A 12,150-nucleotide genomic window follows, 5' to 3' on the forward strand; every position below is an offset into this window, starting at 1 on the left:
TTGATCTGTGAAACAAGATAGGTTCTCAACAGGTAAATCTATTTTGAGGTTCACACCAGAGTCACAAGTTGATGCAATATAAGTGGAGGGGTAGAGATTACTAATGCTCTTAAGTCTCAAGGTGGCCAGGTCTAGTCTAAAAAATTATAATATTTCTTGCATGAAGAGTACTATACATTAGCAAAGCAATTCCTCAACAATTATCTTATTTAGTAGCCCTTTGCCCTGAACACCCTAGTACCAGGCCAACAATCCCTTGAGGCAGTGAGACAGCCTCATTCTACAAACAGGGAAATGAACCCAGAGAGGCTGAAGGACTTGTCCAGTGTCCATGAATAGTAAATGGCAAAGCAGGGATTAGAAACCATGTCTGTCAGAGTCCAAAGCCCTTGCCCTTTCCTCTACATTGTGTGGCACACCTGTTCAGTTCTCTCAATTCAAGACTCCAGGCAATATTCTGCCATGGAGAACAACATGACCTGAAAAGTGATCATTCTTGTTTGTGTTAGTACCAAAAGCAGCATTAAAAACCATTTGATATATAGTCATTTTAGTTCATAGTCTGAAATTAAAACCACAAAGTAATTTCCTCTTCCAGCCTTAGAGACAGCTTCTTGCTGTGACTAATATTAGTGAGCTTTCAATATTATCATTGAAGTAGGGGGTTGTTGAAAATCAAGCAGTGATTCATTGTAAATGAGTGAGAGACTAAATAATGCTGTGATGTGTCATAGTTGTCAGAGGGCGCTAAGAAGTCTAGACTCCCAAAATGAGTTGTTTTCCCCGTAGACTGAGCTCATATCAGGTACCAGGAAATCTGTGCCCTGGGGAGAGGAAGCTGCTGATTTGCTCTGCGTCCTATCCTATTATCTTAAACTAGAGTCTGGGTAAAAGATGGCCCAGAGGTTGTGTAAAAAACTTTTATTGGGACACAACCACATTCATTTGTTTACTGTTGTGTATGGCTGCTTTTTTGATACAACAGCAGAATTGAGTAGTTGCCATAGACACTGTAAGGCTGTCAAAGCCCAAAATGTTCACTGTCTGTCCTGTTATGGATTGAATTATGTCCCCCCAAAAGATGTGTTGTAAATCCTCGCTTCTATGCCTTTGGTATAGTTCCATTTGTCTTTGTTATGTTAATGAGGCAGGGTTAGTGTAGGGTGTGTCTTGAGTCAATGTCTTTGAGATACAAAAGAGATTAAACAAGTGAGCAAATCAGAGATGGAGGAAGAGAAATGGCAAGCCACATGAAAACTGATCAGGAGCAGAAGCACAAAAGAGGTAAGGACCTTCCTTCAAAGCAGATAGAGAAAGAAAGCCTTTCCCTAGAGCCAGCACCCTGAATTTGGACTTCTATCTTCCTAAACTGTTCGAAAATAAATTTGTTAAAGAATTGCACTTGTTTTCTGCTATAGCAACACTAGATAACTAAGAATTTGGTACCTGGTACTGGGAGTGGGGTGCTGCTCTAACAGATACCTAAAGTGTGGAAGCAGTTTTGGAATTGGGTAATGAGTAGAGGCTGGAAGAGTTTTAAGGTGCCTAATAGTAAAAGCCTAGATTGCCTTGAAGAGATCGTTGGTAGAATTATGGATGTCAAAGGTAATTCTTGGGAGGGCTCAGAAGTAAATGAGGAGAGCTATAGAGAAGGTCTCTATCATCTTCGAGAATACATGACACCAGCCAGAGAATAGTGCTGGAAACGTGAACATTAAATGTGCTTCTGGTGAGAATTTAAAAGAAAATGATGAACATGTGATTGGATGTGCAACAAAGGTGGTTCTTTTTATGCAGTGGCAAAGAACTTGTCTGAGTTAAGTTCAAATGTTTGGTGGAAGGTAGAACTTATATTTAGCTGAGGAGATTTCTAAGCAAGATCTGAAAGGGACTCTGTGTTTTCTCCTTGCCATTCATAGTAAAATGAGAAAGAAAAGGGATGGACTTAAAAGTGAACTGTGAAAAATGAAAACAAAACTTAAAGATTTAGAAAATTCTGTTGTACAAACTAAGGACACATGCCCTAGAATGTTCACCAAGGATGTAGCTATACAAACTTTTGTTAAAGAGGTTAAGCCTGTGACTTCTGGATCTTAACAATGACCACAGCAGAAAACCCATCACCTTAGACTGAAGGGGACAGAGAAAGAACAAAAAAGAAAGAACACTGTCTGCCTCTTGGAATTCTACAGGCAGGAATTAGGCCAAAGAAGCTACATCTGTTGTCCTCCAAAGAAAGAAAAGAACCATCCCTGGAGCAGCTTGGAGATCAGCAGAACTGTTGGAAGGAGTGCGGGAAGCAGAGCTGCCTGAGTCTCAAAGGGTGGGGCCATAGTCTCTGGGGTTCCAAAGGGTGGGGTCATGGTCTCATGAATCTCAAAGCGTGAGGCCACAACCTCCTGGGTTTCAAAGAGTTGGATCTTTGCCAACTTGATTCCAGAGTATGAGGCTGCTGTTAAGATGTACCAAGGGGATGGGGCTGCTGCCCAAAGCAGAGCGCCTGGGGTTGCCATGCCCAAGGGGCTGAAGAATGGGGCCTTCTGGGCCCGGGGTAGGGGTGGGGTTGTGACTCAGATGGACTAGGAGAATGAGAATGCCCAAAGCCAAGGGAGCAGAGCTGCTGTCCCTGTGGGCCTGGAAGGCAAAGCTGAAGCCCAGGGCTGAGGGGCCTCCACCCAGAATCCAAAGGGCATGGCTGACACCCAGAGTCTGGAGGACGAGGCCATTGTCCAGGCAGTTCCAAAGAGCAGAGGATTATTTTCAAGCCTTGAGAGCTAATGCAAATTGTCCTGCTGGGTTTTGGACGTGCTTGGTATCTATTATCCCTTTTTTCCCTCCAATTTCTTCCATTTGTACTGGAAATGTCTACCTTGTACCTGCTCCATATTATGCTTTGGAAACCGATAACTTGTATTCTAGATTTCACAGTTTCACAGATTTAGAGGAATTTTGCCCCAGGATGGAATACACCTAAAAGTCTCACCCATTCCTGATTTAAATGATTCAGAAGATGAGATTTTGGACTTGGAGTTTATCTAAGACTTTTGGGATGATATAATAGGGTGAATGTGTTTTGCATGTGGCAAAGACATGAATTTTTGGGGGCCAAACGGTGGAATATTATGGATGGAATTATGTCCCCACAAAATATGTGTCATAAATCCTAACCTCTATGCCTGTGGTAGAATGGGAATTCCAGAACACTTAATAGTGCTCATGAGGAACCTGTACATAGACCAAGAGGTAGTTGTTCAAACAGAACAAGGGGATACTGTGTGGTTTAAAGTCAAGAAAGGTGTGCATCAGGGTTGTATCATTTCACCATATTTATTCAGTCTGTGTGCTGAGCAAATAATCTGAGAAGCTGAAGTGTATGAAGAAGAACATAGCATCAGGATTTGAGGAAGACTCATTAACAACCTGTGATATTCAGATGACGCAACCTTGCTTGCTGAAAGTGAAGAGGACTTGAAGCACTTACTAATGAAGATCAAAGACCACAGCCTTCAGTGTGGATTACACGTCAACATAAAGAAAACAAACATCCTCAGAACCGGACCAATAAGCAATATCACGATAAATGGAGAAAAGATTGAAGTTGTCAAGGATTTCATTTTACTTGGATCCACAATAAACATCCATGTAAACAGCAGTCAAGAAATCAAAAGGCACATTGTGTTGGGCAAATCTGCTGCAGGAGACCTCTTTAATGTGTTGAAAAGTAAAGATGTCATCTTGAAGATTAAGGTGCGCCTGACACAAGCCATGGTATTTTCAATCACCTCATACGCGTGTGAAAGCTGAATGATGAATAAGGAATACTGAAGAAGAATTGATGCCTTTGAACTGTGGTGTTGATGAAGAATACTGAATATACCAGGGACTGCCAAAAAAATGAATAAATCTGTCTTGGAAGAAGTACAACCAGAACGCTCCTTAGAAGCAAGGATGGTGAGACTGCGTCTTACATACTTTAGACATATTTTCAGGAGGTATCAGTCCCTGGAGAAGGACATCATGCTTGAAGAAGTACAGGGTCAGCAGAAAAAAGAAGATCCTTAATGAGATTGATTGACATAGTGGCTGCAACAACGGACTCAAGCATAACAATGATGGTGAGCATGGCGCAGGACTAGGCAGTGTTTCATTCTGTGGTACTATGAGTTGGAAACAACTCCACGACACCTAACAACAATAATATGCCTGTGGTTATAATCTCATTTGGGAATGGGTTGTCTCTGTTATGTTAATGAGGCAGAATTTGTATACAGTGTATTAAGTCAATCTCTTTTGAGATATAAAAGAGATTAAAAAAACAAGCAAAGCAGAGGTGGGGGAAGAGAAATGCCAAGCTACATGAATAATGCCCTGGAGCAGGGGTTCAAAAGAGACAAGGGCCTTCCTCCAAAGTAGACAGTGAGAGAAAGACTTCCCCTGGAGCCAGCACCCTGAATTTGGACTTCTAGTCTCCTAAACTGTTAGAAAATAAATCAGTGTTTGTTAAAGCCATCCACTTGTGGTATTTTTGTTATTATTATTATTATTTTTTTTAGCACTAGATTTCTAAGACAACCTCAAAGGTTTCAAAGAGTTGGATTTTTGCCAACTCATTTCTGGAGTGTGGGGTTGTGCCAGGGGGTTGGGGCCACCACTCAAAGCTGAGTGGGTGAGGCTGCCATGCTTAAGGGGCAGAAGAATGAGGACTTCCAGGGCCAAGGGGATAGGGTTGCCACTCAGAGGGAATAGGAGAATGGGGGTGCCCAAACCTGAGAGAGCACTGTGGGCTTTGAAGGCAAAGCTGAAGCCCAGGGCTGAGAGGCCTCCACCCAGAATCCAGAGGGTGTGGCCAGCACCCAGAGTCTGGAGGGCAGGGCCATTGTCCAGATGGTCTCAGAGAACAAAGGATTATTTTCAAGCCTTGAGAGCTAATGTAAATCGTTCCGCTGGGTTTTAGACTTGCTTAGTGCCTATTACCCCTTCTTTCCCTACAATTTCTCCCATTTGTAATGGAAATATCTACCTTGTGCCTGTTCCACCATTTTACTTTGGAAGTAGATAATTGTATTCTAGATTTCACAGGTTCACAGATGAAGAGGAATTTTATCCCAGGATGGAATTTAGACTCAGAGTTGATTTAAGACTCTTGGGATGATGTGATGGGTTGAATGTGTTTTGCATGTGGTTAGCACATGAATTTTTGGTGGGCAAAGAAAAGAGTGGAATGTTATGGATTGAATTATGTCCCCCCAAAATATGTGTTGTAAATCCTAACCTTTATGCTTGTGCGTATAATCCCATTTGTGTTTGTTATGTTAATGATACAGGATTAGTGTAGAGTATGTCTTGTGTCAATCTCTTTTGAGATATAAAACAGATTAAACAAGAAAACAAGAGAAGCAGAGATGGGGAAGGCACATAACAAGCCACATGAAGATTACCAAAAAGCTGAGGGATAAAGACTTTCCCCAGAGCCAACAGCGAGAAAAAGCCTTTCTGTAGAGCTGGTGCCCTGAATTCAAACGTCTAGCCTCCTAAGCTGTGAGAAAATAAATTTGTTTGTTAAAACCATCCACTTGCGGTATTTCTGTTATAGTAGTACTAGATAACTAAGGTACGCTCCTTTAACAGAAAAAGTTTGCCAACCCCTGCTCAAGACACTTGGCAAATGCAGTCATTAAAACACCTGCTTTAAAAAAGGACTGGTCAGATGCGTATCAACTTTTGGGAAAAATTAGAACACAAGCAAGTTATCCTAAAAGGATGCAGCATGGAACACGCTTGTTCTGCTGTTGTTACGCACCACTGAGTCAGTTCTGACTCATAGTGACCCTTTGTACATGAGAATGAAACATGGCCCGTTCCTGCGCCATCCTCACAACTGTTGTCATGTTTGAGCCCATTGTTGCTGTCACTGTGTCAATCTATCTTGTTGAGGGTCTCTCTCTCTTTCACTGACCCTCTGCTTTACCAAGCATAATGTCCTCTGCCAAGGACTGGCCCCCTTGTTAAGGTGTCCAAATATGCCAGAAGAAGTCTTGCCATTCTTGCCTCTAAGAAGCACTCTGGCTGTATTTCTTCCAAGACGGAATTGTTCATTATTTTGACAATTCATGGTATATTCAATATTCTTCACCAACACCATAATTTAAAATTGTCAGTTCTTCTTCCGTCTTCCTTATTCATTGTCCAGCTTTCGCATGCATATGAGGGGATTCAAAGCACCCTGGTTTGGGTCAGGAGCACCTTAGTCCTTAAAGTGACATCTTTGCTTTTTAATACTTTAAAGAGGTCTTTTTCAGCAGATTTTCCCAATGCAATACGTCATTTGATTTCTTGACTGCTACTTCAATGGCTGTTGATTGTGGATCCAAGTAAAATTAAATCCTTGACAACTTCGATATTTTCTCTATTTACCATGATGTTGTTTATTGGTCCTTGTGAGGATTTTTGTTTTCTTTATGTTGAGGTGTAATCCATACTGAAGGCTGTAGTCTTTAATCTTCATCAGTAAGTGCCTCAAGTCCTCTTCACTTTCAGCAAGCAAGGTTGGGTCATCTGCATATCTCAGGTTGTTAATGTATCTTCCTCCAGTCCTGATACCCCGTTCTTCTGTATATAGTCCAGCTTCTTGGATTATTTGCTCAGGATACGGATAGACAGGCAGAACATGCTAGGCAGATTAAAACCTCGGTACAGACTCAGGGGTTTTGACTTCCCCAGGTTTGTTTTTTCCTTGTGGGAGAGTCTGTTCCTGGCAGGTTTCTCTCTATAAGGATCTGTCTGGGTTTCAAGCTGCTCAATATGATTCCTCTCAATATGTTTGGGAACAATCTATCCTGCACTCTGAAAAGGGTTATGATAGTTTACCTTAATTATCAGAATCATCTGCTGAGAAAGAAAATGAATATTTGCTAGTTTCAGCTTTATGCATATGAATGTTTCCAGAGTCATTAAAATTTCCCCCTTTCTTTTTTTTTTTTTTTTTTACTAGACTGAAGTGAGTGCCAGAATTATATCTGAATTTTATAATTCATTTATAAAGATGGTCTCAGGATGAAGTGAACACCCTTTCAAATGGGAGCCAGTCTCCAGTGGTGGACAGCCCCCATCTAAAAACAGCCATATGGAGTTCTTGAAATAGTCAGCAGTGATATCCTGCTTATTTGTTCTGCTTTGTGGAAATGTGCTCATCATCCAAACAGCCTCTGGCTGAATGTATCCAACATTTATTGCAATGAAGAAAGAACTGATAATGGAATACAGGAACGCGAATAATGGTCCGAGGGCCAATACAGGGCCATCTGAATTTAAATTCCAGCTCTGGCATGAATACCTCCTTCTCCAAGGCCTGGCAGGAGGATTATCTCTCTTTACTTGAAGGATAATTTAGCTGTCAGCATTTCCTTTGCATACTTCACTATTCCTTTTCTATTCGACTTTTTAATTTCTTACTATGAGTAAATCATTTGACTTAATTTTTTTTAATTCAATTTATCTTTGTAGTGTTTAACTGTTTTGCTTTGCTTATATCTCACAGATTCTTAGTTGCTTTGATTGCTGTTTTTCTCAAGCTGAACAAACCCCCTTAAGACAAATGTGGAAAGTCAAATGAGAAATCAGAACCAAAGGCAAGATGTCCTCCTCCCCATCCTATGTGTATAGCCCATTACAGAAACACTTCTCAAATCTGAGGTAACGAAGAGGCAGTAGGAACAGCATATGGTAAATGAAATACATTCACGATGCAAGTGCCAAATGACCAGAACACAGCATGATAATCCCTGAACCTGATCTTCAAAAACTTCGTTGAAGGAAGAAACAAAACAACAACAACAACAAAAAGCGAACCTCAAACTTATGGATGAGTGATGCTGCTAAATGAGCTGACAGCAGAAGTAATTTGAAAGAGGAAAGCATGAGCCCAATGTTCAAATGTGAAGGGAAGAACAGCCGCTGCATCGTCAGTTGGCTAATGAGGGGAGAGGCGGAGAAGTTGCCAGAGAACCAAATTCTGCAAACATTAGCAATTTACAGAGTACCCACGGAGTGCAAGTCCATAAAAAATAAAAACAGAGAAAGGATGGAATTGCTGAGCATCCCATCAAGGTGTGCAGGGGGAAAAAACCCATGTTTTCCTAGATGTACAGATGTAGTTGAAGAGTGCCTGCAACTGCTGTACAGCAGGAGCTGCAGGGGGAATACCAACTAGAGCTGGAAGGAAATTCTGAAAGAAATATTTAGAGTTTGTAGAATTAGTAGATGCGACAGCAGTGGGTTTTTGGTTTAAGGGTTGGAAAAATGCCCTCTTCAGACCAGGACTAATTTGTTATGGCCTCGAATAGTCCAGGGATTTGCCCATTGGTAAGCCCCTTGGTATTGATGTGACCAGGCCAGGCAAGCAAATACTACTCTGGGATCTCAAGTGTCTTCACGGTCGCCGCTGCCTCCAATGCCTCAAGTTGTTCTTTCATCTCTGTATTCCCTGTTATTCTAGCACTGTTTCCGGCATATTTGATGTTCAAAAGATGTGTGTTGAATGAATGACCAGATGCTCAGGAGGAAATGACAGGCCGTAAGCACAGTGGGTAAGAGCATCAGACAGAGGTAGGTTCAAATCCTGGTATGGGCTGTGCAACCTTACCTTACCTTACCAGCCATGTGATCTTGAGCTAAGTAATTATTCTCTCTGAACACTGGTTTCCCTATCTGTATAATAATACCAATCTCATAGTGTTGTGAGGATTACGTATAAGAGTGTTTGCAGCATGCTTAATGTAGTGCCTGTAGCATTAAAAGCATTCAATAAATGGTAGACATGGTTAGATAATAAGGTATTATACCTCCCAGCTATTGCGATTTAACAGAACAACTTAAAGGGAAATAATTTTGCTCTTGAAGTTGAAGGCAGTGAGATAAGAAAAAGCGGTGATGGGTTAAAAGAGGATTAGGTTGTGGAGCTCAGATTGGGTCAGGGCAGGTAGCCTGGGACCAAGAAAGTGAATTCTAAGATGTTTTTGGAGACCTGCTATGTAGCATGGTATGGGACTGAGCTTAAACAAGCCACACAGAATCAAGGAGGGTGGTGCTGGGCTGATCTATTACGTTAACTGAGCCATAGTTTCTTCACCTAAAAACGAGGGGGTTAGGTTACTAGGTCGTCTCTCTAACAGCTCATGGTTCTAGGATAAACTTAAATTGAGAGAGATTTCAAAGTATATGTAAACCCAACCATCAATGACACTAGGATTGGAATTCTGTTGTCTTATCCCCTGACCCAGCCCTGGAAGCAACCACCAGTTGTTGTTGAGTCAATTCTGACTCATGGTGCCCCCATGTGAGTTAGAGTAGAACTGTGCTCCACAGGTTTTCATAGGCTGAGTCTTTGGAAGTAGATCATCAGGTCTTTCTTCCGAGGCACCTCTGGGTGGACTCAAACCTCCAACCTTTCAGTTAGCAGTCGAGTGCCTTAACTTTTTGCACTACTCAGGGACTTTGATTCATCATGCATTCTTCATATAATTAGCTTAAAAGTGTTTGGGATAAGATGAGGAATGAGTGAGGAATCCTTTTCTATTACCCAACTTGCTGCTTTCCAAGACATGAATTACTGTTATATTGATGGGAAAGATATTACTTCTGCCCTTATGGTCCTGGGCTTAGAAATTCACTAGAATTCACTCTTGAGAAAGACAATACCCTATGCTTTGTATACTGTCATACACAGAAAGTAATATAATCATTAAAAAATAATCACCTTGAATTTTTGATGGTGCTCTGCTTGTTTGCAATTTTATTATTAATAGGTGTTAGCTTTGCAATTACAAAATATGGTGCTGGTATTTCAGAGTGGTTCTGACACCCAAATATGGTTTGCCAGTAGGTGGGATGAACATGTCAAGGAAAACAGAGGACAATGGCAATGGATAAAATCTCATTTGGTTTCTACAGCTAATTATCTTGTTCAGAGCATAAGGTATTTGAGCACCGTAATATGATTTCCACATTAAAAGCACATGCCAGTCAATTCAAATATTAAGTAAATAGAAAAGAGATGTATAGCTCTACCAATCCAGCAATGTCATAAGTTTAATGATGTTAGCAGCTCAAGAGAAACAAGGCTCGTTGTAAGACTTCACGTCCAAATGTGCTTGTTATTTATCTGTGCGGTATGATGAATCACCTTTATATAGCCTTTCTCATTATGGTCTTGTGACACCCATACACTGATTGAGTGCTACTATGCATATAAGGTGCTTATGGGCCTCCAAGGGGATTGGACAGCCTGCTAATAATGCAAATAAGATACATGGAAACTTGTAGAGGTGGGACCATGAAAATAAGGTATAAGGAACCCTAACGAAGTGATTGGTCAGTTTTTCCATTCCACTAGGCTTAAAAAGAGGGGGGACCTCACTACCATCGAGAAAGAAGAACCGGGAGTGAAGCGTGTCCTTTGCACCGGAGTCCCTGCTCTGAGAACCTCCTAGACCTAGGGGACAAAGAGGTGAAACACTACAGGTGGTACAAGATGGCGAGAAGCAGTGGCAGAGAAATGTTGGCAGCAGAACCAGGAGACCAGTGTGAGACGGCACGACGGGCTTCCCAGCCCATGGAGCAAGGCAGCTACAGTGCGTGAGCCAAGCCAAGGAATGAGAGAGCTGAATGCTTTTGGGCAGAGGCTTACCGGCAGAATGGAGTGCCTCCAGGCATTTATTGGGAGAACTAAAGAGCTTTGTAACACTTGCCCAAGAAAGGAAGAGGTTAGGCCTGAGCAGGGTCAAAGGCTGAGGGCCAAGAGTGGAGGCCTGTCCTGAGGGGGCCGAGAGGAGCCCGTCTTGAGGGGGCTGAGAGGAGCCTGTTCTGAGGGGGCTGAGAGAAGTTCTGCATAGCTGAGAGGACCTGAGAGCTGCCCTGCACTGAAGAAGGGAGACTTTGCCTACAGGCTTCCTGATCCTGATCCCGAGTTGTAGCCTGTTGATCCTGATCCCAGGTTGTAACCTGCTACTTCCCTAACAAACCACATAACTGTAAGTATGGTTTGTGAGATCTGTGTGGCCATTGCAATGAATTATCAAACCCAGCAGAGAAGTAGAGTTCCGTGGGAGGCACGGATGGTGCCAGAATTGGTAAAAAGATTGGATGGTGGAGGTATGTTTGACCTCCACCTCATAGGAATCATCAGCCTTGGGCTAATGTTGATCTTGATTCTCTCTCTTCCCACTTGTGAGGATAGATGAGGCAGTCTGATGACGCCCCTATCACCATGCCATTTTTACAATCTGACACCAAAGGTGTGAACTGCACATTATCGGAGTCAAAGGTTTTGCATAAAACAAAACAAAGCCTCTTTCTCCAAAGTTTACACTCTGAAGGTGTGCAAGTGACTCGTGAGAATGCGTCAAAAACAAGCAAAAAACAAAAAACAAAAAAACCCCAAGAAACAAAAAACAAAAAGCACAATGACAGGCATGGGGCTAATATATCTGGAGCTGGCCTTGGAAAAGATACGTTTTCAATAAAAAGGAAATCAGGAGTATATACAAACTATTGAAGCTTTTCTAAGATGAAGTGGGTTTTAGAAAAATATGACATCTTCTTCTGCCATCAATCATTAAAGGTACAAAATAGTCTCTGTTGTCTATATACCCTTGTCCATTCCCTTCCAGCATCTTACAAAGGTTGGAAGCATAATGGAAAGGCACACATTTTAATGTCTGAGTTATCTATGAAGGAATTAGGCTTTCAAGCATATTTCTTTGTAAGTTAGTGAATGCTTTATAATAAATCTTGTACTCGGCACTTTAGTCTTAATATATTACTTGTTTAACACGTGGAACAGTCAAACAAGAATGAAACTTGTTGGGGAAGAGTTCACACTGCACACCTGGTTTTTCCGCTGAGTGTCAGAATTTTCAGAGCAATTGTCAATTGGATCTGATCACTATTTAGCAACAGAAGTAGAAGCAGCAGCCCTGATTCCTGGAACCCTTCTCTCACCTGGATCTTTAAACATGGAACTCTAAAAGATTACCAATAATTATCTGAGAATGGCTGAATCTACAGTAAGGAATAGATGATCTAGTTTATATAGTTGTACATTAAGCTGCAAAGAAATTATACCTATAAAGATAGCACCATAGTCTTGGGTAG

This window comes from Loxodonta africana, chromosome 4 (assembly GCF_030014295.1).
Source record: "Loxodonta africana isolate mLoxAfr1 chromosome 4, mLoxAfr1.hap2, whole genome shotgun sequence".
Lineage (NCBI taxonomy): Eukaryota > Metazoa > Chordata > Mammalia > Proboscidea > Elephantidae > Loxodonta > Loxodonta africana.